Here is a 27,827-nt window from a genome sequence, read left to right on the forward strand (position 1 = left end):
TCCAAAAGCGGTTCCAGACCCTCTGAGAGTTCCTCCTCAAAGCCATTGATCTGCTCCATCATGTATATTACTCACGACGTCTCCCGTGGAAGTCACTTTTCTGATGTTAGGACACTTTTGTCTCTTCACTTGTTTCTGTTCATAAAACAATGCTTTCCTCTTCCACAGTTAACGTCATGAAGTGCAGGTCCAAAATCCATTGGTCTTGAGGGAGACCTCCCAGCCTGGCAAGGTTTTTGGTCAGGCTCATGGAGTGTGAGAAGTCATCCTCACAGGGCTCTGGAGACTGCAGCTGCAGGGATTCCCTCAGCCCTCTGTTGCTCACCACTTCTCTGTGGCTTGGGAACAGGGAAACATTTGGTAAACTTTGAGGAAATATTCAGACAGTTCTATGCAGAGACATGGAGTCTTAGTGCTTTGCAGTGAATAAAGTACAATTCATCCGTGCTCCAGTTGTGGCTAAGGAGAAACTGTGCTGTTGTGAAGAGCGTGGTCAGGCAAGGTCAGATTACTGTCATTCACAAGGGGCGTGGGGATGCTATATCCTCAGTGTCTGGCATGTGGATAAATGGTGTCACCAGTTTAATCTTCTTAATAAGTACACCTTTGTTCTCAAAAAAGATCAGTGGCTGGCTGCTGGCATAGCAACAGCCCGTGACACTGCCATATAGGAGACTTGGGTTTGGGTAGGTGAAGGGGAGTGTTGCCTCTAGGAAATTGAAAACTATAACTACAGCCTACTTAGCAAACGTGTGACTACGCCCTTACAACTGCACCACAGTGCATCACAGAGGAAGAGCTCTTCTTTAAATGTCAAATAGCAGCTTTTTTCCCTGATGGCTTTTATAGGTGAATGGAAAAAGTCTGGCAGCTAGAAGATACTTTTCTTTTTTTTTTTTTAATCCTTTTTGTTGTTGTTGAAAACATTTTGTTTTAATGGGAATATACTGTGTTCAGTAATATTTCTGAAAAAGCAGAAGGTGTTTCAACTCCAAGCTGGATTTATAAACATAGTTTCTCCCTACAGAAGAAGTCTGAAGAGAGAGGACACATCCAAGTTATGGAATCTGCCCTGCGGGATGAATGCATAAGCTTGTTATGATTTTCTTAATCTACTCACATCAAGTGTTGTCTTTTGGTTTAAATATTTGTCCCCTATTTCTTATTTATGCCAGTCATCTACTTTCTCAGCTTCTCTGTTGCTAGATGATTCAAGTGCTTCTCATCTCCTCCTGTAAGATGCTCTCCAGTTTTCCCCACTTCCTAGTAGCCTTCCTCTTCGGCATGCATTAATCCAGCACAAATTTTGGACACACTGTGGTAGGTCCACCCTAGAAGACTAAACAGAGAAAGAGACTAGGCCAGAGACACCAGCACACGATTTACTGTCTGCATGGGTTTTGCCTGTACTAATTAGCAGTCTCCCAAGAAACGTTTGGGCTTGGTTTTGGAGCTAGCAAAGGCCAGGGACCATTCCTAAAAGGCAATGTGAGCTTGACTTATTTGAGAAGGTGGGAGAGTTTAGAGGTTTAGACATGCTCTGTTCCATGCTGCTTGGCCTCAAAGCCAGAGATCAATCCCTGGCATGTTTTCATTTAGCAGCACACACATAGCCATGGTGACCAAAACTGGGCATGGTCTTCTTGATGAGGTCTTGCCAGTATCTGACATTTATTGATTTCAGTAATATTATCCTTCCTGTAGTAGAAATACTTTACTTCATTCTAAGTGACATTTACCTTTTCCAGTGGTCAGGCCATGTTGCTGTCTTGTTGTCATGTACATGGTTAGCACACGCTCTTACTCTTGACTTCTTAAGTGCACACACTTCTATCTTATATAGTAAAATTTCCCTTCATGTCTATTGCTTCTGAAGACTATTTGGCTCTTCTTAGGTAAAATTCTGCTGTTTGTCAGTATGAACAAAGCTTCCCAACCTCAGCCAACAGAAAGTTCCATTAGAAAATCTTTTGTGCCAAAATTGTTAAGGAAATGAATAGGGTTGATAGTGACTCTTGCAAAACTCTGCTAGGGATTTTCTTTCTTTCAGCTCAACCCATTGTCACCTCCCCTTCAGCCAATTCCTTAACTACTTTGCAATTCTTATCTTAATCCCCACTTTCCCTACTTGAACTAATAGTTTCCATCTGGCAGGGTATCAAATGCTTTTTTCTAGTCCAGATAAATGACATCTTCCCATACTTCCTTTGTCTGTAAAATCAGATAAAAGTATTCTACTAGACAGGCAGAAGCTGCTTTTGTTAGGGTTATGTTGCATTTTGTTCCAGTTTTAACTTGTTTCTGTGTTTTTAGTTGTTCCTTCCCTCAAAACACTTCCAAACCAGGGATTTACTCCATGGAGCCTAGAAGACATTTATAGCACAAATAACCTATTTTTTTTTTTTTTGTGTAGCCTACAAGGAGACAGCTTTCAAGACAACTCAGGTTGTCTTGAATTAGAGGCAATGAAAATCTGCTGCCCAAGTCCAATCCCAGTAGTACTAAGCCCATGATGTTGTTTTCCATATACCCGAAACATAGCACATTGATTCTACCGAGCCTGCAAGCTTGTTGCAGAATGATTTCTGGTATGTACTTTCAGCTTGACAGTTCTTCTCAGGGTTGTCCTGCGTGTGAGCATCAAGAACTAGTGATGCGAGGCCCAGAATACCACATCCTGTGTGTTAATCACCTCTGTACCTCATCATACTTTCTAAGTCAAGTGGTGCAAATCAGTCTGTTATACTTGTATTTTCCCTTGAACTGTCCATGGAGCAGACTTCAGCTAATTCAAGGACTAGGAGGTGTGAAGGCACACACAGGGGCCAGCAAACCACCAACACAACCTGACACTGGTGAGTTTGTAGAGCATGTGTTGCCTTTTCTGCTGACATGTGTTTCAGTTGATCAATATAAATAAAGATAAATTGGCTTATAATTTACTTCCTTGGATCAAGTTCAATATAACGATAAAGCACAGTGAGTATATGGGTTTGGTGCTGGCTAGGATGCATCTGCTAGCACTGCCATCCCAGCTTCAGGTAAGATGTATGTATCTGCTTTTGGCACACAAGATGTAAAAAATTATTGTGGTTCTAAATACATGATCTAACAAATGTCACTGCAAATTAAAGCAACCACAGTGGAAAAGATACAAACCTATTCCATGATTATTGCATGCCTGTAACAGCTATCTCCACAGCAAAGAGAAGATTCCCTGTGGCTAGATGAAGTTTACACTCAGGAGATAAGATCAATAATTAAAACTTTATAAGTACACTCATTAATTTTCAGCTTATGAGCAGAAGTGACATATGCTTCCAGTAACAGCTGAACTAATATTACTTCAGTTACCTCTCTGTTTTCTGCCCTCTGAAGAGATCCAGGTGCAAAAAGCATGCTAAGCCAGCCTTGCTTGTACTATTTATTTTCTTTTTACCTGTTTTGCTTCTTTCAATTCTTAATTATGAAAGCAGGACTCCTTCCAGCTGAGGGTCTGTGCACTCCAGGAGAGAACGGAGATGTTTGCGGATCCCCTCTGCTCAGTCTGCAAAAGGCAACAAAGGAAAACAAATTGTAGGTGCTATACAGTGATGTCCGTACATGAGATTTCTAAAAGGGTTCACTCCTCCTCTGAAACCTTCTAGGGGTTCTCAGGCTGAACAAGGACTGTGAACCCGAGCTAGAGAGTAAGGCTTTGTTCACAGTGCTTTCAGCTCCTTTCTGTAGGCTTATTTATTTATACAATCTCCCTTATCTTTCCTTGTGTGCCTTGCGATTTCCTTGAGCTCACATCTCTGCTTCTTGACCTATTCAACTTCTTTCTTTCATGACGTCAGTGTGTTCTTACATTCTCCTTCATTCAGTCCCAGAGTAAAGACCAAGTTTTTTCCTGTACTCCTTCTGGGTGATTTCTGTGTGTGTATCTTGTTTTGGTTTCAAGAAGAAGGATGTTGGAGTGAGTCCAGACAAGGGCCATGAAGATGGTCAGAGAAGGCTGGAACACCTCTCCCATAAAGACAGGCTGAGACAGCTGGGGTTGTTCAGTCTGGAGAAGAGAAGGCTCTGGGGAGACCTTACAGCAGCTCTCCACTACCTAAAGGGGCCTACAAGGAAGCTGGACAGGAGCTTCTTACCAGGGCCTTTAATGGTAGGATAAGGGGGAATGACTTTAAATTGAAAAAAGTTAGATTCAGATTAGATACTAGGAAGAAGATCTCCACTGTGAGAGTGGTGAGGCAAAGGAAGAGGTTGCCCAGGGAAGCTGTGGCTGCCCCATCCCTGGCAGTGTCCAGGACCAGGTAGGATGGGGCTTTGAGCAACCTGGTCTAGTGGAAGGTGTCCCTGCCGTGGGAGGGGGGTTGGAACTAGATGATCTTTAAGGTCCCTTCCAAGCCAAACCATTCCCTGATTCTGTCATTCTATAGAAGGTTTTGATAGTTCGTGCTGCTGCACTGAGGAGCAGGGCTGGGAATGTCTCATCAAAAGATCTGTGCCCCAAAGGAGCCTCCTGTTTTGGCTAGCCCTAGGTTACCCATCTCCAGTTAACTGCAAGTGTTACGTGAATACCTGCTGTTGGGATTTATGTGGTGTTGTACGCATGTGAGCACATTTGTTGTACATACTCAAGTCTCAGATGTGAGGTGCTCTGAGCCAGCCCCTCACCTTGCAGCACCTGCATCTCATGTCTGTGGAGCACCAGTAACCTACTTCAGGCTGGGGCAGTGGACCAGGAGGGATAATGTGGTCCCATGCTGAATCTGAGGTGTCTGAAAGTGCTGCAGCCCATGTCTATTGACACCACAGGTGCACATGTACCTTTTACATGACTGACAGGCTGGTTACCCACTCCCATGTACCCAGTCTGATGGATGAAGGCTGGTGCTCTCAAGGGAGGCTTCGTTCATGAGGCATTCAGGGGAGCCAGGACAACTGCTAGGCATTTATATAACTTTTATTTTTATTGACATCTGAAAGACATACCCACATCTTGATTCTCATTATTTAAATCCACCTTGAGGACTGAAGGATTTTGGCTTCTCACCTCACACCACGTGCTTCATAGTGTGCGTCAAATTCTTGACTGTCCTCCCAGATGGCATGCAATTTTCATCCCCTAAATAAAGTACAGCAGAATTAATATTTTAGTACTTAATTTTTCTTTTAGACATTTAGAGCTGCCATATAAACTGCTTGCTTTGATCACTTGGAAAAAAATACTGATAAACTAAATTGAAGGAGAAGTCTTGACTTAAATTTAAAAACAACTTCCTTCTCATTAGGCTTTCCACGGGAACCATGTATCATATTTATTTAAGCGTTGAAGAAAATATTTAGCCTACCCACAAAGGTTAAATTATCAGCTGATAATATTTGTAGCTGAAGTATGTTTAAATGTACTCATTAAACATAGTATGTGTTAGGTAATTTTTCAAAAGCCCTGCTTCTACATGTAAACCATTAGGAAGTGGAAAGGAAAAAGTCAAAAGGAACCAAAGCATTCCTTGTGAACAAATACAGTTGTGCATTGTATAGACTGCAGCTAGCGAGAGTCAAAAAGTCAGAATAACAAGACCCAGAAGAAGGCTATAATGATACAATTTATTCTTCAGCAGCGACCAAGAGAGCTAACCCCAGCATTTTGCTCTAAAAAAAAGGACTACATATTTTAGTTCGCCTTGTAATTTATGTCTATAATAATTGAAGAGGGAAGGTTGAATGTAACTTATAAAAGACTCAAAGCCTGTGGAAACAAACTTTTCTTGGTGAACTTATTTTACTTTCCAGCTCTGGCATAAAGTATTTTTTCATCTGATTGGTCTTACTGGTACACAGAATGATTCCATACTAGGTTTGGCTAAAAGGAAAAAGTTACTTTTGTTTAATAAATATAAAAAGGACCTTTTAAAAGCAGACTGATTGGAGTTTGTTTTCTATAATCTTTTTTCTCTGATTTCAAGTTCCACTTTAAGCAGAAGCCAAAAAAGTCAATCACTTTATCTTAAAGCATCAGACAAAAAAAAAGATGTCTTTTTGCTTAAACAAACCTTTTCCTTTGAAGACTCACAGCCTGGTCTTTGTGATGATGTGAATGACATCTCTGGGCAAACAAATGAGAGAGTGAAAAGACGCCTTTATTTTATGTAGACTGCAAACTTTAGAATTGAGCTCATGAGAAAGAGCAAATGCCATCTGGAGGATCTGGTATAAAGATTAGATTCTGCTGCTTTTATTTACAAATGGTCTTGTTCTTCGGTTAATCCCACTCATTCCTCTGGTATTGTGCCTGATGTTGGACAGTACCTTGAAATGGGACCAGTCAAGAGTTAGGCTGCTGCTCTGATGGTGTGTAGCAGGATTTGGTGATAGAAGTTTTTAGTAAGAATTAAGGGATCAATGCTGTATAAAGGAAACAAGCCCTTCATCTGCTGTTTGTGCTCCATTTCAGGAGTTACACTGCAGTTGCCTATTTCTGTCTATGTTGGGATAGGCATGAGAGAGGAACATCCAAACAGGCTTTCTCTTTCGAAAGTACTTGAGACCTGATGCCAGAGATTTTTTTCTTCTTCCTCCTTTTCTTGGTTGTGCAAACAGCTGTATTTATTGTGTCACCAAACCCCAAACACCCTTGATCACATTACAGTGCACTTCTGGTCTTATGGTGAGAATACGCATGTGAACGGGTCATGTGTGTGAGGTCTTTGTTACTGCCAAACACTCTACATCTAGCCACATGATGAGGCATGAAAGAAAATTCCTCTCTCTCACCCGTGTCAAGCCTTGGGAGATAACTCCTTTTTTGTTGTTGCTGTTTTATGAATGCATGTCTGTTACAGGCTCAGGGTTTTTTGGAAGAAAGGATGATATGGAGTGGGCTGCAGGCACATGGGTGCCACTGGGGCAAGGCTCTGCCAATAGTATCTAAAACTAATTAATTCACCTGTCCTGACAAAATTGCAATTCTCTCCAGAATGGGATGGGACATACAGGCAGTGTGAGATGATCATTGCTGGACCTCTGCAATGTCATCTGTTTGGTTCACTACAGGAGGGAGGAGGTAGTCATGGATCACCTTTGTCCACAAGTTGGCAAGATATCATCATCTAGCAAAGCACAGATCGATGACCTCTTTTATTGCATGGCTGTGGAGGTGCATGTGAACTTTTTTTAAGAGCAAAAGCATTTCTTCAACTTCTGGGTTTTGTTTGCTTTTGAAAATCATTATCTGTCAGCCTCGGTGACCCTTTTTCAACATTGCAGCAGTGTTGTGACGTTACTCGGAAAATCATGTGGAAAATGTGGAGGAACGAGTGCTGCTGTGCTCTGACACACCTGCTCCTCATGGCTTTCACCACTCCTTGCAGGCCCTGTGCAGAGAATAACGGTTAATGGGGAGGTTTCATAACATTTTACAGCACAACAATCACGGTAAACTGGCTGTCCCATGAACCACTTCCTCACCCGCCTTTAATGACCTTCAGACCCACGCTGAATCACAGGTCATAAATGCTCAAGTACCCTGGAAGCTCTTGGGCACGTGGAGGGCCCTCGACATACCCAAGGCAGAATAACGGGGAAATTTCTGGTCTTATGGTGAGAATATGCATGTGCAACAGAAAATGGGGAAATTTATGTGTATGTATACACAATATGCATACATACACATAACTAACATTTTAGGTACCAAGTATAGATCGCAGGTTTGGAAAACTGTGGTTAAAACTGAGTTGGTTGATGTGAAAACGGCTGTGCCTTTCTAATCTGACTGCTGTGTTGCCTGAGGAAACGTGTTCAGCTCAATAGTTGAATGGGATTTGGCTCTGCACAAAGTTTTTTCTTTCCATCAGAAGATTAGAAGAGTTGTTTTGGGTTGTTTTTTTTTAACCATAATCTGTACATTTTTCAGTGCAGCCAAGTTACTAAGTTTTCAGGGGTTCAGATTTTTTGTCAGAAGTTCAAACATCTCAGTAGAAAGTAGAAACATGGCAAAAAAATCCAGTTTTGTTGAAGACATATTTTCACTGATAAAAAGGCTAGATAAAAATCTCCACACAACCTTAAACTGTGTGTAGACAATGATCTGGCATAAGACATTTAAATGTTAATTCACTGACACCATTCCCACCGATTGCTGTTTCATGGATGCCTAGCACAGAGAAGGAAAAGTATTTCAGATTATTTTCTGTCCAGGCTCTTAAGACAGACCCAGTGAGACACCTGAACACATGCTTGATATCTTAGCACAGAAGCTTTGCCATTGACTTCAGTGGTGTAACTCATATGCTCATGTGGAAAACAGAGATTAGAGTGATTGAGTTCAGAACTGCAGCCATGAAATGACCTCTGTATTTGCAGTCAAAACTTAAGTGGAGCACAGGGGCTAAAACAATACTATTAGGAAGAGGGTGTTTGACTGCTTGGGTTTTGCTTTTTTTCTGTTTTTTTTTTTTTTTTTTCTTCTGAGGTGACACTGCTGCCATCACTGGCAAGATAAAGATGATCTCCTAAATCTACAAATTCCATCGTGCATTTCAGAGAAAGCTAAGTGTTAAACCAGAAATCGCAGTGAAGACTCCCCCCCCCCCCCCCTTTTACCCTACTTTCTCCTCTGTTCCTTTTGACATCTGAGAGGAGCAACCACAACTGCATACCATTTATAGATTTGCCTGATTAAAAACAGTTTTCCCTATAGGTCACATCATGTAGAAGACACAAGGTTTTTGTCAAGAGACCCGCTACTGGCAGAAACTGTTTTGCTGCTATTGCTAGTAAGAAATTAGTAACTAGATCCATGTCCTGTTTTATGCCAGCTTTATAATTATACCATTTCAGTGGTAAGCCAGACATTTGGGCCAAGGGTAATTTAGAAATTCTAGATCTCTATTTAGTTTTGCTTTTTATGTTCATCTTTACTGCAGCTATGTCTTATTGCAGCATATAATCTTCCTGCATTTTCCTCCCTGGTTTCTCTGACCCACTGTCATAATATAACAAATGCATTTTATTCAGCATAGCTCTGTGAAACCATAGGAAAACAGTTACTGGCTTTGAACATCATTATTTTCATGCTCTTTATATTTCTGTCCTCAGATAATTATGCATAGCTCACACTGCATTGTGCGACTGGCAGGTCAGGATTTGGCCCTTCAGTTCAGAAATGCTTTCACTTTCCTGTCATTTCTGTCATTTCAGGAGCTCTTTGGAGCCAAGTTGACTTTCTTGAATGCAGTTTTTATAACCTATGAGACTGTGGTTGGCTGGGTTATCCTTTTGGTGTGGTAACGGTCTCTGCAGTCCTTACTCGGACCATGATTACACAAAGTATGTATTTGTCTTTTTCAGCTTACATATGCTGTGAATGTCATGAGCTAATGGTATCTCTGAGATGTGGTTTTTGGAGCACTAGTGTGTCCGTTATTTAGTGTTTGCTTTCTACAATGAAATATACAGGCAAAAATAAAACTTACCCATTTCCTTCTGGGCAAGATTTCCCTTCTGCTCTTTATCATTTTCTTCTTGTTCCTTTGCCTATTCTGCATGGTTATTTTTTTGCATTTATGTTCTTTGGACCTCTGAAAATTAGCCTCTGAAAAGCCTCGGTTTCAGCTGAGACCCTTCCAAACCTTACAGATTTCAGCTGAACCATTTCTCCCATTGCCTGTGATAAACTGAAGATCCATTCATTGCTGACCAGATTTCTTTGTAGCCTATGTGGAAAGCCCAGCTCCCCTCAGCTCTGATGTGTCACAACAGCCAAACGCCGAAACTACTTTCCCATGTTGAATAATGATTTTGTTGATGGGATTCCCTTGTGCTTTCTTATTTTCAGCCATCTTTCTGTTTCTGTTGAGTCTGTACAGCCCTGGTGGAGTGTGTAGAGCACTGTACATACAGTCGTGCATGTACGGTACTCCAGGGCAATAAGGAAGCGAAAATATCAAGTCAAGTGAGGTGACTTTTGTCCACAGCCTTCTGCAGAGAGCCATGTCTTGGGCATACAGCTCCTTGCGTCACTGCTCACCATCAGGGCAAGCAGCGCTTTCTCTGCAGACAGATGTTTTCTGTATCAGGAGTCTCAACATTATGGATTTTTTTATTGTCTTTTCACCTCCAGGTTCAGTTTTAGTTCCAGCTAAAACAAAACTGACCATTTTAATAAGGTATTTAGTGCCACTGATGTGATGTGTCTGCATGTGGGGGTGTGCCTGCCCATGTGCGTGCATGGGGTTTGTATAATGAGTGTGCTTGGCACATGGGTATGGAATAAACCTTAAAATAATTTTCACCACAGAAATTGGTAAATTAATTACTTCCTTCTGTCTGTGGCTAAAGGTATATGCAATGCATATTTGACAAGCTGGTCTTGAAATATGTCTAATAAACACAGCAGCTTTTCTGTCTGCCTCTTCTTCCTCCTGTAATGCAAATGGTCCTAGGATTTCCAGGCCTCACAACATGGGGACACATGTGTTCAGCGTTCAGCTCTGGGGCTCCAAATCTAAGAAGGAGCAAGTTGGAGCAAGACCAGAGGAGGCCACAAAGATGATCAGAAGGCTGGAGCACCTCTCCTATGAAGACAGGCTGAGAGAGCTGGGATTGTTTAGTCTGGAGAAGAGAAGGCTCTGGGGAGACCTTAGAGCAGCCTTCCAGTACCTAAAGGGGCCTACAAGGAAGCTGGAGAGCGGCTTTCTGCAAGTGCCTGTAGTGGTAGGATAAGAGGGATCCTTTAAACTAAAAAAAAGGTAGATTTAGATTAGATATGAGAAAAGAATTCTCCACTGTGAGGGTGCTGAGGCACTGGCACAGGTTGCCCAGAGAAGCTGTGGATACCCCATCCCTGGCAGTGTTCAAGGCCAGGTTGGATGGAGCTTTGAGCAACCTGGTCTAGTGGAAGGTACCTGTGCCCATGGCAGGGAGTTGGAACTAAATAACTTTTAAGGTCTTTTCCAACCCAAGCCATTCTATGATTCTATAAAGCAGAGATACTCAGGAATAAAATCTAGCAACTCTCTGTTGCATCCTCTCCATCACAGCCCCAGCCACTCCAGCTTACTGCTTCCTTTCTTCTTTTAAGCAAAGGTGTTAATAGTTACTTGTTCTTTCTGCAAATTAATCCATTTATTAAGACTCAGTAGCTTTTCCCTGTCTTCCATAATCATCTGACTTACCAGATAATCACATGGTGAATCATCTCCCCACAGCATGGGTTCTACGGATAGCAGAGCATTAGCTCCTGCCCTGCACTTGCTATGGAGGGACATGCATTGAGACACCCACGGGATGTCTTCTTTGCAGGACTCCTGCAGGGCCCAGCCCAGGAAGGCCCGTGTTTACTGGAAATGTTTGTTTGGGAGACATTACCAGACAAGCTCCAGAGAAGCTTTTTCAAATAACCTGGGGTATTGTCTTTGGACTGAAATTGTAGGGGCTTGCTCATCACCAGGTTATTGTTTCTGTATATAGATTTAATTCTTCTGGCTCCTAGCTAATAGACAATAAAGTCTACTGTACACTACCTTCTGCTTACAGGTTTCCATTTGCAGCATTCTCCTTCTGTTCCTAAGCACCTGGTGTCAGCATTTTGGCATATATCCCTTCCTGTGGGGTGGTCTGATGCAAGGGAACGAAACCACCACTTTTTCAGCTATACATTTATCAGTTCATGTGCCCTGCCTTCATATCAGTCTCCAATTATTTATTCAGGCCTTAGCTTAGATTCTTGGTGGCTGATTTCTTTTTCCAGGATAACTCCCATGCCTTAGATGACAGCAAGACCCAATGCACAAAAAAGATTTCTCTTTCATAGAGGCAGGATGATTGATGGTGGACAATTTGTTTTACTTTTGCTTTTATATGTCTGCAGAGAGCTGTTAACATGAGGGGTGTTCTGGCAGAAGTAAGCAGGAGGGGAATCCATCCCTTTGATTCCATGGCATTTTAGGATAAGTTTGGTTTGCGGGGAGGAACATTACATGAATGCCCCATGTGCACTGAGTCAATGGCAAGGCTGGAATGAGTAAAGATCTGATTCCTCTATTACAGCCTGAAATTCTTTTCTCACAGAGGAATTTCTGTCAGAGACATAAGTAGAGAGTATCTATCTGAACATTTGTTTATTTTAGTGCCATTTAAGCTGTTATCATTTGGATTAGTTTTATCCCCTCCAGGGTTGAAGTTCTGCTCTAGCATCAGCAAAAATAATAAATTGTAAACTGCAAAAGCTGTGCTATGTGTGTTGGCTGGAAAGCTGGGGTATAGTGTGTTCCAATGAAACACTTAACTTTGAGATTTTTTGTCACTTTTAGGGAATTTGATAAGGCTGAATTGGGAAACTGGCTGAGCCATTAACTGATATCCAAACTCAGATAATGTGTAAAAGGGAGGCTGATGCTTTAAATATGTAATTTCTCATTAGTCTTTTTGTTGTTGTTGTTGTTCTTTCTTATCATCCTAAGTTTTACTGAACTTCCCCACCCATCACAAAAGGAGAGTTAAGCATCTGATCTGACCTAAGCAGCTCTGCTCTGCATTTTCAACTCATGACTGATCAAACCAAATCTGTGATCTCTGGCACAGGACCTCAAAGGCTGGCCGGGCTCTGAGTAGCTGCAGAAATGACTGTCAAGCATTTGCCTGGCCTCTGCAATTTTACCCCTCCCCTTCTCTTAAGGACATGCACCTTGAGATGAAAGACCCTTCAGCATTTTTATGGGAAGTCAGCTGGAGGCATGGAGGCTGATTGGGAATACCGAAAAAGCTCTGGATGCTTTGTGGAGAACTGGTCAGCTGCCTCCTCAAAAATGCGTGTCTGCACTGATGAATCCTTTTACCCCTCTTTGACTTTTTTCCAGAATCCCTGCTTAATACAGGGCTGTGTTTCAACAAAAATATGATAAGGTTTCTCTGACGGTATCATAAGGCTGTGATTTGGAAAGAGCCGAATTAGGAGAAGGGATAAGAAAGCACATGACTGCTACAAGGCACAGCTGTTGCTGTGTCCTCCTTGCTCAGTCTCACTGTGAAGGTTTGCAAAAGGGACTCCTGGCACTTCTTGTCTTGGAAATGGCGGCACACCACCCTGCAGCTGCTACATTTGTTCCTGACTGTGACCAAGCCAATAGCAGCATCCCATGAAGGTGACAGTGGGGCTTGGAGGCTGGCATCCTGGTGGGGTTGCACCTTATCTGTTTCCCTCTGTTTCAGGGCTGGTGTGGAAAGAGCTGTCTCCCTCTGATGCAAACCTCAACTGGGGCAATGAGAAAATAAAAATAACTGGGAGGTGCTAAGATGGGCTTGACCAAGGGGAGGGAAAAGTAAAGCAGACTAGGGCCTGTCCCAGTATGGAGTTTGGCTGCTGCGCCATGACATCGGCACTGTCAACTTCAGGGACTGTTTGAGTATCTGCTTCAGGTAAACTGCAGCAGTTACAGATGGAGCCATAAGCCAAGGCTGCTCCAAGCACAGCTACCACACATGATATTCCTCCTGTAATCCTCCCAGATGTCTTTCAGACCCCAGGAGCCTCAATGAAAGATTTTATGACTATTACTCCCAGTTATTTCACTGCACAGGAAAAAAAGTACCCAACCCCAAACCAAAGTTACATCTAAGATGATTGGTTTTATAGGTACCACTGTATGCCTGAACTGTGTTTTGCCTGTAGTTGGGAGTAAGTGGGATTTTTTTCTTCTCTTGTTTTTTTTTTTTCTTTATGAAGGTAGCAGGAATGAACTGCAGTGTAAATTGCCTTCTTGACCACTCAGGGGACCAGCAAAAAGTTGATTGCTTCACAGTGGTGGTTTTCTTGCAGGGTAGAGTAGAGCTGTAGCTAGTAAATTTGAGGATACCCTAGGGGTGGTCCTTTAAGACAGGGAGGGATGTAACATGGTGGACTCTCATACAGGTTTCACTGTACTCTTAGAGCTAGATAAAAATCATAATGAAAATACAAACCCAACCCAAATTGTGCAAATTTTTCAGTCGGGACAAAACCACTGTGATGACCTGTTTGTGCAAATACAGCCTTTAGAGGTGCTGGCATGGGGAACTGCTGCCCTTGGACTGCAGCTGGGCTGTCACTGCAGAGCAGCAAAGGGTGGCTTCCTTGTGAAATGTGCAATTTGGTTGCTGAAGTTTGAAGTGTGATAAGTAGAGGCACCACTGGACAACAGGTCAGAGAAGATGTCTGAGCCAGGACATTTTCTTCAGCTAAGATGGATTTTAAGGGCTCACTGCAGACAGTATTGAAGGGGACTCCCTGTCCTTGCGGTTGGATCAGCACATGTGGCTGTGGGGTTGCAGTGGCATTAAATCCTTGCTGCTCTGGTGCATCTTCTGTTCAGCCCCTCCCTGAGCCTCCCTCCTGTCCCCTCACTGCCCCCGTGATCTTTTGTTTAGATCAGTTGTCAGCTGCCATTTTTAAAGAAAAGCAGCTCCCAGGGCTTTTGTACTGATAACACAGTGTGGGATGTGATGAAGTAATTTCCTCCTGTATTTATTTTTAATTTTTTGGCTGAATTATTCGTAATGCTTTCTGCTTTGTCCATTCAGTAACCTCCACGTGGCTTTTTGAGTCCATCCTTTAACCCTTCCTTCTCATTCTACCTCTGCATCTTTATTTTCTACAGTGCACTTAGATAGCATTGACTTAACAAACACACTCCTGGCAAGAGGATTCTGCAGACCCTTTCCTATGCACAGCTATAGATACAGTTGCCTGTGCTCTTTGTGGAAAGCATGCCCTGTTATGCATCCCTCAGTGGCAAAAATTAAACCCCAGTCATAACAAATTATTTATTGACCACAGAGAAAGGGTTATTTTCTGGTACTTCAGATAAAGCTGGGGCCAGGAAACAGCTTGTAGTTGTCTCTTCAAATTCATCTCTTTACCATCATGTTTCGCTGTTTCCTCTCTCCTTATCTTCGGAGCAGAGGCTGTCAGGAAGAGGCAGGCTGGTGAGGGCAGCTCAGCGTCCCTGTAACGGTCTTTTCCCACATCCTCAGGATCCTTTCGAGGACAGCAAGCCAGGCTCCGGTGCCCTGCTGTCCCCTCTCTGGCAGCACATAAAGAAAGTTGTCCCTTTCTTCCCACTCAGCTGAGTAGGCTCTAAGAGCTTTCTAATCAACTCACTGTCAGCCCGTTTCCTCCCATCATTTAAAAGGAGCTCATGCTAGGCTTACAGCTGCCAAAGCTTTTGCTTGGATTCAAAACACAGGAGTGTTTGAGAGGCAGGTTGTAACTGCCAGGGCAGATTACTAAGGAGACAGAAGTATGGGGAAGACAGGCCTTTTCCTCTTGTCAAGAATACTCTGAGTGGATGGGAATTCATCACCTTGGCTAACAAGTTTTACTTGCAATTGTTCTCTTTGAAAACTGGCTTCTCATTTGCTGCTTGTTGTCAGATGTGTACTTTTGTGAGATGACCCAAATGCCTGTGCAAATAGGTGAAATTCCCACGGGAGGTAAGCAGTTTTGGGCTTGCAGTTTTGTTCGTGCATTTGCAGGAGACTGCAGGTTTATTCTGCTGATGCTTTTAGAAACCTGACTGGTGTATCAGTGCTCAGCGTACACGCTTGATTGACCTGTTTGTGCTGTTCCAAACGCAAGTAGTTGCAGGGATGAATGATGCTAAGATACATCCTGGCTATGAAGAGGCAGTTCCAGCTTTTCTCACAGGTCACCAGGATGCCTGTGAGAATTATGGAAGCCAGGCAAAACCTACCACTTAGTATATGCTTTTAGGAAAGTGTTATTGTTTAGACCACTAAAATAAAAGCCAAATGCCCCAAAGATGGTACCTCTACAGACTGCACAGCAAAGCATGGAAATGGGGAGAGAGGCCCCATGTGCTGACCATTTTCAGCATTTGTTAGAAGAGATGTGCTCTTGAGAAAAGGGCTTGTTGTTGTGGGCAATGACATTATTCCCAACACATTCCATTCATTCCATTTTCATGTGGAAAAAAATTTCTTTCTGCTGGGATGTCATTTAACATTTAGCATCAGTTATTGAATGTATTTGATCTTTTATGTTAGAAATTTCATGAAAAACAAAGTGGATATATTAGTCTTCTTGAAAGTGTTGGACAGCTTCAAACACAGAGGTTGCACTATATGCTGCAACCTGGGGTTTACACAAGAAAATGCTGCAGCTGAAAATACACGCTGACATAAACCATCCGGTTTTTATGGCTCTCTCCTTTTGCCCTACTTTGGTTGTCTGAAAAATGCAGTATCTATAGTAACCTGAATTTTAGAGTGATGATACCAACATTAATAGAACAAATTATGATGCAATATTTAGGCTCCATTAGTTTCTTTAAAGTACTTCTTTCACATTACAAAATTTAATTTAGGAAAACTGGTTCTTTTTTTTTGATGTGGGTTAATTCCCCTCCACCTATGATTACTGAGTTTACCATGTAAAAAGAAACAACTGTTCTTTCTAACACCAGACTACCTACAGGATCAGCAAATTAGCTTAATTTCTTCTGGTGCTAGAAATATATAAGCTTTAATCAGGAATCAGATACACACCCTCTGAAATATGTTAACTCATCAAAGCAAAGGGCCCGCTAGCCTTTAAAGGGAAACCTTTATTATACATGCTATATAATACCTGATATTTATATTATATAGTTTGGTTTTAGTTATACAGTTTGATGTGTATATACATGTGTTTGATGTGTGTATATGTGTATACATTGGTTTCAATCCAGGTGTAATGCTGACCTACAGGAGGTTGGGCTGGGCCATCTGATGTTCCCTTTTAGCCTCCTCTAGAAGTGTGGAGAAGTAATGCTGCTGCTCTGCTTATAGGAATTCTTCATGGATTTTATATTTTCTCAGTCTCAGTAATGGCCCCAGTTTACTCATGTTCATTTTTGACAATGACAATTCCAAGGAGTGAAGTAAATATCCTTTGTTGCACCTTCCCTTTGCTGCACTACAAAGGAGGTATACAGAGGGTGGAAGCAAGGACCAGTAACCTGGGAGGAGCACAGAGACATCGATTGAGCATCCAGGGATGAAATTAGGAAAGCCAAAGCCCAGATGGAATAAAATCTGTCCAGGAATGCTAATGACATTAAGAAGGGCATTTACAGGTACATAAGTGACAAGAAGAAGTCTAGGGAAAATATGGGTCCATTGCTGAATGAAATGGGGACCTGGTAACACAAGATATGGAAAAGGCTGGAGAACCAAATGCTGCCTTAGCCTCAGTTTTTTACTAGCAAGACCAGCCTTCAAGAATCCCAGGTCCCAGAGACCAGGGGGAAAGACTGGAACAAGAAGGATGCACCCTTGCCGGAAGAGGATCAGATCCGAGAATACTTAAGCAAACTGAACATACATCCATACATCCATGGGCCCTGATGAGAAGCCCCCATGAGCACTGAAGTAGCTGGTAGGTGTCATTGCAAAGCTACTTTTGATAATCTTTGACCATGGCAACTGAAGTAGTACTCAAAGACTAGAGGAAGGCAAATGTCGCTTCTATTTTGAAGAAAGCAGGAAGGAGGACCTGGGGAACTACAGGATGGTCAGCCTCCCTTCAGTCCTTTGGAGGTGGTGGAGCAACTATATCCTGCCAATCCTGGAAACCATTCCCAGAAACATCATCAGAAGAAAATCATCAGAAGTAGTCAGCATGGCTTCACTGAGGGGAAGAGCCCCCTTCCAACCTCAACCATTCTGTGATTAATTTTTATGTTCTTGCTCATGTTCAATTTTTCTGTGATTACTGTGTCAGGAAAACCCTTTAAAAAATCAGTTGCATCTGCAAAAAGTGCTGCAAAACTTTGTCCATGTTGTCCCACTTTGTGCATAGAGGAGAGCTGGGTTTACTTGTGCAATGGATGTATTTTCTATTTTTAAAAAATCTGGCCCATTGTTTTGCTTTACAACAAATCATCAGACCATCTGAGTCCATCTGCTTTTAAGAATCCTTATTGTTCCTCTGGGAACAATAAACAGCATGCTACCAAGAGCCCATGAAACTGGATTGTAGTTTTCATGTATTTCTCTTCCCAAACAGACAAAAAACCAAAATGTTTGTGTGCAGTAGAAGCATCACTCCCAAATTGCCTGGAGGTGTTTGGTTTGTCCGTGCTTCCTGTGGCTGGCAGGGAATGGGGGTCCTAACATGACCTTGTACCTGTCCGAGAAAGCTCCTCCCCACATCCCAGGGTTCTGCGTTAGTAACTACCCTGCTGGATCCATTTTGATAGCAAGAAACATCCTCTGACCTCTGGAGGTCCTAAACACTGCTCCTAGGGCAGGTCCTCTCTGCTCCATTTGGATTTGCCATCTCCAGATATCTGACCCATCTTTAGCAGCCTCACTCAGAAGACCACGAGCTAACATGAGGTGAAGGTTTATTTTGCCAAGGGGGTATTCTCATCACAAACTCAGAAACAGAGTCAAAACTCCAAAAATGCAAATACAAACTAAGTCAAGACTTAATCCCCAGGATGCCTGGTACTGCTCATCTGCAGATTCTGAGATCCATCCTATCCCCCCAGCTTGACAGCAAGTGGGCTCATCAGCTCCTTTCTCCCTAACCCCTCCTAGCTACTGAACAAATGACATGAGCTACATGATCCAAGGGACTGACAAAGGCAGGGATGATGTTTTTGTTTTCTTAATACTACACAGTACTTAACCTCAATGTATGATGGATGTGGGGAATAGATGGAACTGCTACTGAAGGTCAACACCCTCAGGCCCTCAATTAAGGTATCTGAAGTCACAATAAATTTTTCCAGGTGAGCAGAATGAGAGACAAGTAGTTCCCAGGTAAGGATCCAAACAAATCAAATTCACGTTATCAGCCACATCATGGAGCTCCTTTATGCATCACAAAGAAACAGAAATAGCTTGAAACAATGAAATAGTTTCCAACTATCTGTAGTTACCTTGAGGTCTTTGACTTGGTTCAGTCATGAAGGCCAAGAAATTGTGTTTGTAAAATTCCCAGCTACTGACATGGGAGCAACTCTGCGGGCACAAATTGAAATGTGACCTAATCAGAGAGCTGCGGGAGAAGCAAGATGATTAAAAAGGAGGCACATTAGGTCTGACGGAGATCAATGCTAACAGGAAAGGAAAAGAAGATCAGTAGTCTTTTAAAGCTTGCTTAAAATAAGTCCTATCCAGTTGGGAATACTGACATGAATGCAGCAGTGAGTCCTGAAATGATGAGATGAACAGTTTATGTCAAAATAATGCAACAAATTCCAGCCACAAGTAAATGTGCAAACCCAAGTTCTGTGCTGTGCCTGAGGCCCTGATCCTGCGGATGATTACATGCATGAAAAAGCCCAATGAATGCAGGTCTATTCATGCATGCATAAACACTCACAGGATTGGGGTTTTATTGTGCATCCCTTGCAATCTACTGGATGGGATAGACATCAGCATGAACTGTAACCTATGTTTTCTCAGGGAGAGCTAGAAAACTAAACAAAACACATAACAAACCTGAGGCACATTTCACATCTGAGTCACTGAAGGTTTGTACAGTAAACACATGTATACAAAACTAGACAAGTTTATTTTCCACCAGGCAAGCTGGGTTTGTATTTTTTTTTCCTTACTTATAAGGAAAGGAGGAAATTCCTCCTCCCTGCTTCCCTGCCCATACATTTCCCTTGTTCGTGAGTCTTCAGAAGGCTATGAAAGTGCACCAGGAGCAAACCAGGACTTTCTTTAATGAATAAATATTTACGACATACAACTTGGATACCTAAGACTGAGGCTGATTTCTCAGAAACATGCACCGGAAACTCTGGGCTTGATCCTGCCCAGTCTGAAACATGCTTCCTGGACCAGCAGCTGCTCCTCATAACACATGTCTGAAATCCTGAGCAGGACAGCAAAGCACTTTGATGGAAGTGGGTTGGCCAATTTTTGCTGGATAATTCAAACCTTTCTACATGTGCCATCATAATGAATCTGTTTCACTTTACTTGGGGCTCCTGATGTAATTCTGTATGTAAAGTGGCTCGTTTGTTCAGCCAATGCTTTCCTGGGGCCAAAAAGTTGACCTCTGAAGCATGAGCTTGGTCAGTGACAATGAAGGTGAATCTGTTCCCATGGGGCTGAGCTTGATGCTGCAGTATTCAGTTGGGCACCTGTGGGACAATGAAGGGTATGTCAGGGTTTTTCCTGATGCCCTTGGTCAGTTCTGATTCCTGGGTGGTAAGAGCATAGGGATCAAAGGACAGAAGAAAATATTTTCATTTCTTTTTTGAGATAGAACCAAAGTTACACAAATTAAGAACTGAAAATATGAATCTGATACAAGGCTGCTGGTAATAAATAGAACAGAAGATCATTGGACAAATCCCAAACTGTAATGTAATATGTTCCCAAATGAGGCATATTTGTAAGCCTACTGGAATGCCATTATCTGAGAAGCCTTCCTTTTTATTTATGATCTTGAGTCTCCACAGCATATAATTTAAGGTTTCATCAAGTTGTGTAAAGGGCACAGGATCAGCATTCATAAGACATGAGATAACTTCTCCGCTCCTTCAGTGGGTGACCTCGTCAGCCAACCGCTGCCACTATGCTCAGTCCACCCATAGCTCCTTGGGGAAGAGGGCAAGCACTGGGTCTGGGTGGCAGGTAGCTCTGTCTGCATGGAGCTTCATTTCAGCTCCCAGTGCTGGATACAGCAGTAAAATGCTCAAAACCTTACAGTATGTTTCTTGTAGGTGAGACTCCAGCACCCCCTGAGTCTCCAGATCTCAAGATTGGGATCAGATCTGGAAAGATAATACATAACACTTCCTACATACATCAGCCAGAGTGGAAAATGTGAGGGGGTTACCTGTCTATGCTAGGGGCAGTCCTTTCTGGAAGGACTAGTTGCATCAGTCTGAAGTTTCTCGTTTCATTGTTCTATTTATTTTTCTTCTTGGTATAAACTGAGTTGCTCGATACTTTAAGCAGCAAAGATTTATGGAGAAAACAGTTCTTTTCAATTCCTTGTGAGGGAAAATGTCACCCCAAGATTATTTCCACCTTTATTTTCCATCTGCCTCTCCTTTTCTGTGCACTCAGATGTTTTGGCCATGGCTCGGAAGCCCAGCCCTGTTGCCACATGAAAGCTCAGGGAGCCAGGAAGGATCTCATCACTTTGAGAAACCGAACTCATAGCAGAGCTGGAAAAGCTTTTTGGTTCTGACTCAAAACATTTCTAGAATGGAGTTTCAGGGCTCATGTTGGAAGCAGTTTGCTGCAGCCAAGCTGTGCAAGGTGCTGCCAAACACCTCTTTGTCCATCCCCTCAGTGCCAGCTCACAGGCACCAGCTCCCTGATAACACACATCTCCATATCACTGCTGCTGTTTCTGTCCTCTGCTTGTCACCGAGTATTTGATTAGCATAGGGCAGGTGACACATCTGCCCCAAGTCAGTGCCCTTACTTCCCCCCTCCCTATCCACTCTAGCAGCCAGCGTCTTCCCCATCACACCAATTAGACAGGATGAAAATAATGCCAAAAAAAGCAGTCCCTCCAAAGTTATCAGTGTGAATGTGCCTGGCTCCCTTACCCTGCAGGTAGCTGAGGTCTCTTCAGTGCCCTTTACTCCGACCCTTCACTCCTGCCAGTCAGGTTGTCCCCAGGTGTGCAATCCCTGTTAGCAATGATCCATCAGGTCCCTCTATGGAAGGGGCACAGCCATGCTGCCTGTGACCCCTGCCCTGTGCCAGGGCCATGCCTGGCTGCACCTTCCCAGTGCATCCACGAGTTATGCCTTTGTGTCCAAGCTGTGGATGTGCACATGCATCTGCTGGAAATGTGGATTAAATATTGAACATGCCCAACTCAGTCACAGAGAGAGCTCCAGTGGCAGCATATGGTTGTGTACACAAGGATAAAATCCTCTGTGGAGGTTAGCATGTTTATTCTTCATGGGTAAACAACTGTGAACATAAATTCCTCCCCACTTGGACTTCAGAGGTGCAGGTACCACCTTCCAGCTGTAGGCTCTGCCTCCCCTCTACCGTGTCCTGCCCTGGCTGCCTAACTCTGCACTGCGGCTGATGCTCAGTTTCAACTCATGGTAGAGAAACACCGACAGAAAACTTATTTCTCCAATAGTCAAAGGAACATGGTAAATGTGTTTGTTAACTGAAACGTCAGTCCAAACTTTAGAGCATGATAATTTACTGCAGATGTACCCCTTGGATACTAACCACTGCTTCCCTCCCACAATGCAACATGCTTTCTGCCACATTTGTCACTGAAAAGCTTTCTTTAAAAAAGGGGGAAAACAGCTAGGTCAGTCCAAAATGTGCAGTTAGTTCTCCTTTAACTCTGAAATGGCAGCTAAGTGACATAAACGCTTTAAGAACTAGTGAAAAGCACTGAAAATCCCCTTCTCACTCAGCGGGTTGTTACTATGGAGTGGTACAACTGCAGGACACAAGACCAAAATAAGAAAACAAAACAAAACAAAAAAGCCAGAAGATAGTAATGCAAGCCAGCTTGTTCTGTGTATTAATCTGCATCCTGCTGTAACATCCTCTGCCTGATATTTTCAAGCTGAAAAAAAAATCATACAGTACTGCTAGGTTATTCAGAATTTCTGGTTATTCTGAGTGGTGTCATTAGCTCCCATCCTGAGTTTCACTAAGGAAATTCTCCACCCTCTAACGCTGCTCATCCTGGAGAAGCGTATGTGAGCTGGATGCACAGAGAGTGCCTTGTTCTGCAGTTTTCAAAGCACTTTTTTGTTATGTGTGTGCTGCACAGTGGGAGAGCAGTTAAGTTGGGGGAAAAGACATTTCATGTCGGGGCAATACCCCAGCCTTGCACAGGTGAAGGTGGTCCTTAGGCAGGAGTCTCATGGCTTTGGTGTATCTCCTGTGGCCCACTATGCACTGGAGAAAAGCTCACATAGATTCAGTGCTTCAAGCTTGCTTGCTTTCTTACTCACTTATGCAACTCAGATGATTGCTAAGAGGAAATGTGGGTAGTAGGATTTGTAGCATTTGTTTAAAGCACAAAATAAACTCCAAAAATCTCCTTGACCAAATGGCCCTTCCCTTTATTGAGATAACACACGTCAGAATGAAAATGTATGGCTAGCCTTATTTTTTCTCAGCTTAAGTGCATACTCTCCTGTTGCCTGCCTACTGACCACATCCAGTGTAAAAAATAAACCAGCTGTGCTGCCACTCTGATAAGTAGCAGTCCGGGTTTGCCCCTGGGCAGATATTTACTGCTACATCTGGCTTTGCTTTGCCATATTGTTAACCTCCCTTTTCCTTTCTACATTTGTTTTGTTTTTATTAAATTTCCCGTCTGAATCCTCTAGTTTGTATTTCTAATGTCAACGATTGCTTTTATCACAGATAATAACTTCCTTTTACAAAAGCTGTACCATCCTACATGCATTTCAAATTACATTTTATGGACAAACATCGAAGTACAGTATTTGTCAGTGCACGCAATTGTATGTATTTATAGTAATCAAAGTCTAAGTTATGAGAGCCAAGAATTAAGTTGGCTGCAATTTTCTTAATTGTGTATTTAGTTGACAATGTAGTTACTTCTACTAAAGCTTAATGAAGTTTTCACTGTGATACTGTGATGTTTCTGAAGTAAATGATGTGGTATGCTTAAGCATGCTATAAAAACAGTTATAAAAATACAAACTTCCTTTAACTCACCACAGTAAATAAAATCTGAAATCACTTCAGAGGGTAAACATCTACTGATACATAGAGTGGAGAAGGAATCTGGACATCTCGAAATAAAGAAGCCAGATGAGTTTATTTTTATTAAGTAAGACTCAGAAATTTTATCATGTCTCTTTTGCCAATACTGACACAAGTTTTATGCAATTTATTTACCCTTTTGGAGCTTGATCTTGCACATATACAATAGGTCACAGAGGGACTGTGAGACGGAACAGTGCTTGTAAGAAATATTCAGACCTTCTTTAGGAAGGGCTCAGAAAAGGCCTAATTTATGTGTTTGGTTCATTTTGGTTAGGAATGTCAGGTGACGTAGCCATTTCTGGCAATTCTCCTGTGGGTGCTCTTTCTCTGAGATAAAACTGCCTTATCAGAAATGGTCTGCATCCACTCTGCTGACTTGTGTTTGCTTCTCTCATATACTAAAGTGAAAAAAGGTAGGATGTCCATACTCCTTCTTTTTGATGTAGTACCCGTTAACATGGACAGCTCAGGAGAGCAAGGAGCATTGCCTGAGGTAAGAATTTAATTTTCTTTCCAGTTAAACACTTCTGTGCCCACTGTGCTGCAAAGGAACAATTTCCTTGCATCACTCACATAGTCCTGACATGGCCCATACCTTTTTGGCATCTGCAACAGGGTTTGTTGTTTTCCTTAATTCCACTGCTCATTATAAAGGCTTCTCAGTGATAGCTCTTTTACTAACTGACTTCTTTTTACCTTTTGCAAAGTATTGTTCTCTATCACTAAGGTAGTATGCCTTTAGACATAACTCCACCTAGCACTAAGTCTGTCTCAGCTTCCTAGCAGAGCTTGGGAATATGCTGTCTTGGCTTCACTTGGCTCATAGACACTTTTTACAGCATCTTATCCCCAGCAGTTGCATGAACAGTGCTGCTTCATTTTGTCTGTGAGCTGACAAGATTTTGTTCTTCAGATAACCCCTTGAAGGAGGAGCTCTGTTAGGCATCTGTTGGATGCTCAAGTGAGTGTGTCTGCAGCCAAAACACATCCTCTTAATTCATATGTAGCCTGCAAAGCTGAAACTTGCAGCTCAAAAACCTCATCTCACTATTGTATATTCTAGCCCCAATACTCTTACAAACTGTGCCCTTACCCATGTGTTTTTTTTTCATGCAGACATTTTTCACATGCTTTCTTGGATCACCTCTGGAAACCTTCTTCACCTTCTTATCTGCATTGCTCTGTATCAGGTTTTTGGAATAGCTTAACAGGAATAATGGTCCCAGTTGTTTTCAGGCTGAATCCTTTTGTTGACAGTATCTGAAGTATCTATTGTTCCGATAACTAATTCCTTGTTTCTCTTCTAACATTGTGCTGTTAGAATCAGATCACTGCAGAAACATTAGACCCATTTGCTTCTGTGTGCCATTCTTTGTGGACCCTGATCTTGAGCTTGACATGATTTTATGCCTTGGGTCCATTCTCTGGCTATTGCCTGGTAAATTTGAACAGCAGAAAAGAAGAGTGGAAGTCACTTCCAAGTCTCTGGGCAGTCTCTTCCTGTGAGCATCTTGTCCGGGAATTGATCCCATCCTACACTCCAAAATGGTAAATGGCTCCACTCTAACAAGGTGCATCTAGATGGCCCAGTGAAAACATAGGCACCACAGGCACCCTAGTATCATCTTTGAAAGCCTGGCTAAGGAGTGGGTGATGGTGTCTGAGAACAAACCCAGCTTTAGAAAGTAAAAAAGCTGGATCGGCTTCTTAATCTGTATTTGAGTTTGCCACATGAAGAGTGGTGCTGGCACAAGGGTCAGCAGCTGTGCAATACAGTGCCAGAGCAGGAATAAGAAATGGGAATGGACATTCAGGAGAACACCCAAAGCTGATTTTGCTGTGTGTTTTACATTATGAACCCACGTAATGCCAAGCTTATTTGAACTCTCTTTTCTAAGGTGAAATGTCCATCCTCTTAGGATGGACATCCTTCTAAGCGTCCATCCTCTTAGGAGCTTCTAGCATTCCTGGCCACATCATGCAGCAGGATCCAAATGCTTTTTGACATCACTGGGATGATGTCAAAGTGCTTTCAGCATTTCTGTTTCTATGCTCTCTGAGGTCACTGGTCTGGATACTGAGGTGTATCTTCTGCCTTGGCAGCATGTGAGAAGTTTGCAAGAGGAGAAAACTCTGTTTTGTCGATGACCATGGGGAAATGGGAGTGGATGGCAGGTTGCTGCTTGTCATCAGAGAGCTCATGGATCCCTCCTTGGAGGGGGGTCTGGATGGGAACATTCTCTGCATGTTTAGTTTTCACCTAGAATAGATGTGTAGTAGATGTTTCAGGAGAAAACACTTGTTAATTAGCGGTGAAGCCGGGGATGGGCAGACTGGGAAAGGTCAGAGCTCTGGAAAATGTTTGTCAACTTGAATCTAGTTAAAATTGGGCAAAATAAGCATGTGTGTGCCTGTATATATGTGTGTGTGTGTGTGTGTGGCTAACTGGATGGTTTGCTTAGAGAAGTTAGGTTTCCAGGGGTTTCAAACCTGGCATAACTGGGAGGTGTTTCTGTCAGCACACCGTAAGTCCTTTTCCAACTTATACAAGGTGCTGTAGCAAGACTTTGGCCACATTGCTGCCTGGGATTTTCCAGCCACTTACTCTCTAAAACTGAAGGCAGAACCCTCATGTTACAGCCCAAGTAGTGGCAAAGCCCATTTCTGTCATGTGTTTGAATATCAGTACATTCATTTGACTTGGCTTGCGTGCTGTCCCATCTCTTAGTTTGTTCTATGTTTGCTGATAGAGTCAGCCAAATCCCTTATCCAGTTCACAGACCAGTTGATAGATGCTCTTGAGATGTGCAAGCAGCCAGGGAAAGATAACTATTTAAAGGGAAGCAGAGTGGCAGCTCAATAGGATTAAAGAGTTTTAGCAAATGTTTTAAATTTGTTTTTCTAAACTACCCACATGTAGATATTTTATCCCCATTAACTGTTAGGCAGTTATGAGACGTTGGCTGGGTGTAAAGTTTAATTTGCGCTTCAGAGGCACATTAAAAAATCCTGTGTGTCATCTCTTTTTTTTTCAACACTTTGCAGACTTTCCTGTCTGATTTAGTTGCCTCTGGCTAAAGAATCCAGAGACACTGCTTCCCAGCACCTTCAGGAGCCTCTTATTTGACACAAAACCTATCATGCTTGGGAAGATCCAAGCACATGAGTTTAAAATCAGGTTTCCACAACTGTATGGTGGAGGGAACTCAGAGGAGGACACAAAGAGCCAAGAAAATGACTGAAGCAGTATCACTTTGAATCCAGAGGGAATACTTGTCATATGCACTCAAGTTTTAGATTGGAGTCAGTCAGACACAGCTTGTCTATCAGTTGTGATAAAAGCTCAAGTTTTGCTTTAAAACCAGTTAATTCATTTTAGAAGTTGAAAATGCTTCAGCCAAGTTGTCTTTGTTATGGAAGCAAATTCTTGACACATCCTAGCTGATGACGGCAAACAGACAAACCCTTTGCCTTTTTGTTTTGCTTTGTAATAAGAATGTTTTAGAAACTCAATTCCCATCCTTAATGTTTTCAAACATATCTCCACCCACCTCAGAGCACTGCTGCTGAGGAACTGAGAAAAAAATTGTGTACACATTAGAAGAACAGAAATGATGCTCATTTTGCTGCTTTTCTATGGCATTTTTCTTGTGAGAGTTGAGTTAATATTTTCCCGCTGGAGTGCCCTGCTGCGCCTCGAAGAGGAAAAGCAAGGGCAGGCAGCAGCTGTGTCCATGGCAGGGAGGGATTTTGTTCACTTGGCATTTGGAAGTGTTTGAAGTGCAGGTGTGGGTGCACAGAACCCACATGTGCTTGTCACTGTAACTCCATCAAGGCTGGTGACAGCCACCATCCCTCAAGCAGCCACAGGGATGCTGGCAGAAGCATGCTGCTGGCACTGTGCTAATGGGGGGTGGGCAGGAGGAAAGGGGAGAGAGGTGTAAAAGCTCTTGAAATTTCCCATGTAATCCCAAGCCTTCTGACCCCATGATCACCCCCTCCCAAGGTGGTCACCACAAGCAGGGAACCCTTCATGAAGATTATTTATTCTGTGAAACCTACATCTAACAGTATACAGCTTGTATTTCAGT

Source organism: Pezoporus wallicus, unplaced genomic scaffold (assembly GCF_028554395.1).
Source record: "Pezoporus wallicus isolate ANWC-B61680 ecotype Strahan unplaced genomic scaffold, APGP_CSIRO_Pwel_v1 scaffold_2584, whole genome shotgun sequence".
In the NCBI taxonomy this organism is placed as follows: Eukaryota; Metazoa; Chordata; class Aves; order Psittaciformes; family Psittacidae; genus Pezoporus; species Pezoporus wallicus.